Here is a 3727-nt window from a genome sequence, read left to right on the forward strand (position 1 = left end):
GGGCACTCTATTGGGTCTCCTGTGCTACCTCGACCAAAAAGGGCTACAACCTCTGATTCCGGGACATAATTTTTGGCCCTTTACATGAACGAACTGGCTCAGTTTTAGAAGACAATTCAAGACTAACATCATACTCCTCCGCGGCATCGGTGGTTACCACTGAAGGGGATGTTGTCGCTTACTAGGATGTTTTCTCCTAATCGTCTATAGAGTTTTGAGCTAGTGATCCAAAATTTATTTGGCAGAAGCTTCGATCTAGAATGCAGTATCTGGGATTAAAAAAGGATACCGCTCTACTCTAGCAGTAATAAAAAGTCCTCCCCTCCATTCTCCATTGCTTACGGAGACGGCAAATCCAGAGAAAGTTCTAGGCCCTATCTTGGGTTGGCATCAATGTTAGCAGCCCTTCCTCCAAGACTTGCTCCAAAGAATGCCGGGGAGTTGAGTTCGTGCGATAAGAATCAGAGTAAGGGCGGGGGAGAGCTAAAAAGTAAATGGAGTTAATGGGACGACTCCGCCTTCACTAAAGAGGAAGCAAGTAGGGCACAGGCTTTGAGGTTGGAGCCTTGCCCGTGAAGGTATCCCAATAGTTGTGCTAATCCAGCCCATGTGTGTCTTGCTGTCTTCCAGAAGCAAAAAGGAATCCTATCGCTCTAAGAGGAAATGAGGCTGACACTGAGATTTCCTTCCTTTCTGTAAAAGTGAAGACTTTCCGCCTCCAAGCTGGATTTGATTGAAGGACTACTTCCCCCATAACTATCAGAGTTGGAAGCGAATCCCGGATAAGAGTAAGAGCAAACTTATAACTCGCCTTTCAGGCTATGCCCTTTACTTCAAGTTTATTATTTACAAGATTCAACTGAGTAGGGGTAGGAGTCAGGGGTTCGAGCCCTTCTCCCACAATTGGCAAGAGCCAGTGATCGCCAATTCCTTTCCCCTTTCCATCGACAGGGCTCCTCGGACTGGACTAGAGTATACGTTCTTTTGCGCTTCAAGTTTATTATTTACAAGCGATCGAAGTAGGGCAAGTCTCAGTCTTGTATTTGAGGTTGGTGAGAGGGCTGGCCCAGGGCATGCCTTTACTCCAACAGCGGCGAGGGGGTCAATCATCATCGTTTTTCCAGAAAAAGGTAGTTGAAAGCTGGAGCTTTACGAAACGAGTTGTTTTCAAAGCATCCGAGTTGGTAGAGCTTCGAGCGGGAACTTATCGAAAGGAGTGTTGGCAGATCGACCCCCCTTCCATTCCGTGGCACGCGGCGAAGGTAATTGAAAACAAATCAAAACAATGAATAGGAGGGGGCAATAAGAATTCAGTTGTCAATTGTTGGCCCACAGGCACACTTCCTGAAATCGATGTAACTCTACTTACTGTAAAATGGCGGGTTAGGTTTCTTTCATACAGAGATGTCGGCTATTTCACTTGACTCCTATTGAATGATCCGCAAGCCTATAGCCGCCCTCGTGCAAGCAAGCAAAGCCATCCAATCCAGTAGGACTTTGAGCACTAGAGGAAGGTGATGAGTCAGGAAGTCCCAAGTAATAAAGTGATAGAAAGCTGGCCCCCTATTTGATAGAGGTTCTTAATCCCCGGGGATATCTCGTAAGGAAGAATCAGAATCATTTCAGTCCACTGGTTCTAGCTGTAGTAAGCCTGTCGTTCTATTAAGCAAACCTGTAAGTTAGTGATTCAAAGTATAGCCCTGGTGTATGAGATATTGAATTCTCAGACTAAGAATCCGGTATGTTCCCCAGCTAATGAAAGGTGAGCTTGAGCTTCCAGCCCCGCGCTCTACGACTTCGAAGTTAAATCATTCCTCATTCACTTACAGGCAAAAGGCGATAGGCGATCAGTAAATAGCCGAATTGGCATCGATTGAAGAAGAAATTAGTAGATGTCGGGGAATCGAAAAAGCACTTTGTAGCTCTTAATAAGAAGAAGAGGAGAACTTCGGGTAGGCAGGCAACTCACTAGGTATAGGTAGAGTCAAAGATTGTAGCAAGCAAGAGCACAATGTTGTTTTTTTTTCTATTAGAAAAGATATTAGCAGAGGATTACCTTTTCTTTCAAATCCTAGGCTACGCACCTTGACCATCCTTCTACCTTTACCAACTACTACTAGCAATTACGACAACAGGTGAAATAGCTGATCTTATTCCGAAATAGCTTCTTCTTTTCGGATTCATCTTCTTATGCTCCTAAAGAAAGAGAAGGGCTTTACTCCGAGTTGAAAGAAGAGTTTACATCTTATATATATTTAAGAGACAGCAGGGAATGAATGAACTAGCAAAGGATGGCCTTGACAAATCCTCCTTCGCTCCTGTGGGAGTCGAACCCACTACATAGGTTTCTTCCTTGTTTTACCGACTCAGGTCTCTCTATTCCTGCTAGAAATGTTCGATTTGCTTTGGTGAAGCTGTAGGCCTTACTGAGCTAAAGGCCCCATACGTGGCAACTGAATAAATACCTGTTAGACTCAATCTTTTACCAAAGCCCCCACTCCTTGAAAACTAGATTTCTTTCCTTAATTGCAATATCACAACGAGTCTATAATAGGCGAATTCCAATGCCAGCGCTTTTAGCTAAATAGGATCTATATCTGAACCAAGTAAGGAGGAGGCAGGGGTCATCATGCAGGATCAGCTATACCTCTGAATCCCATAGTAAAGCCTTGTCCATTTCGGGGATGGGCCATGGATTTGATTGGGAAGATTTTGACCCCTTCTCTTCAAAGAGAACCCGCCCTCGTGCTTCTTTATTTCCTTCGCTTGTTAAGGAGTTGGAGCAAGTCTTTTCTGATAAGTTGCCCCTGCTGGCTGGCCCGAAGCGACTCCCCACTTCGAACGCGGGTCTCCGGCAATGGCAGATTTCTGTCTTCGATCGGAGTTTGCACGAATCTGAGGATATTCATACATATCACCTAGTAGTAAAATACGAATCGAATTGAGCGCGACTTCTGCTCATCAAAAGTGGGATTTAGTAAGCGTATTCTAACTAAATAACAGAGCTGCTGAAGGCGGAGGACTCTTGGCCCTATCACACAATAGGTATAGAGTTTGAAGAAAGAAGGTTAGACGATGAATCTAGGGCAGCAGATTCTACTGAAAAAAAAGTACATAGGCTTAAGCATAAGAAAAGGAATTTATTCTTTGAAAAGAGGCCCTTTATCCTATCTGATGGGGTAGGGAAGGATGCTATTTCATTCTCTTTTCTCAAGGAAGATTCCAAACAAAGGAGCTCTTTCATTGAAGTGTCTGCCGCCCGGCCTGGTTACCCCAATCCTTAAGTATTTTCGTGCCATGATCTTATCATTGAATAATCAACGCAACTTCTTTTGGTTGGTCACCACTGGATGATTCCGCGATACACTCCCCCTATCTGCTATTCTATTATCTAAAAGTATCGTCGAGGTATCCTGGTTTCGCCCCCTAGCGGTATAGTTCAATCTTTAGGGGCATCAGGGCCCTCTTTGAAACAAGGAGAAGATTCTAAAAGAGATAAATCGCATATGAAGAAAGTATGCTTCGCTTGTCATTGAAGGCGGTTCCTGCTTCTACCGCGAAAGCAGGACAACGCAAACAAAGGGGGGTAGCGCTGCCCACCTAACAGAAGGCGCGAAAGAAAAGCGAGCCGGGAATTCGGCATCATATCGGTTAGCTGAGCCGGCCTCAAGGAAGAACTTTGATCTTGCCTTTTTCCTACTTTCGTTCCGGGCAGTAATATCAAGTG

Source organism: Arachis duranensis, unplaced genomic scaffold, assembly GCF_000817695.3.
Source record: "Arachis duranensis cultivar V14167 unplaced genomic scaffold, aradu.V14167.gnm2.J7QH unplaced_Scaffold_60925, whole genome shotgun sequence".
NCBI lineage: Eukaryota > Viridiplantae > Streptophyta > Magnoliopsida > Fabales > Fabaceae > Arachis > Arachis duranensis.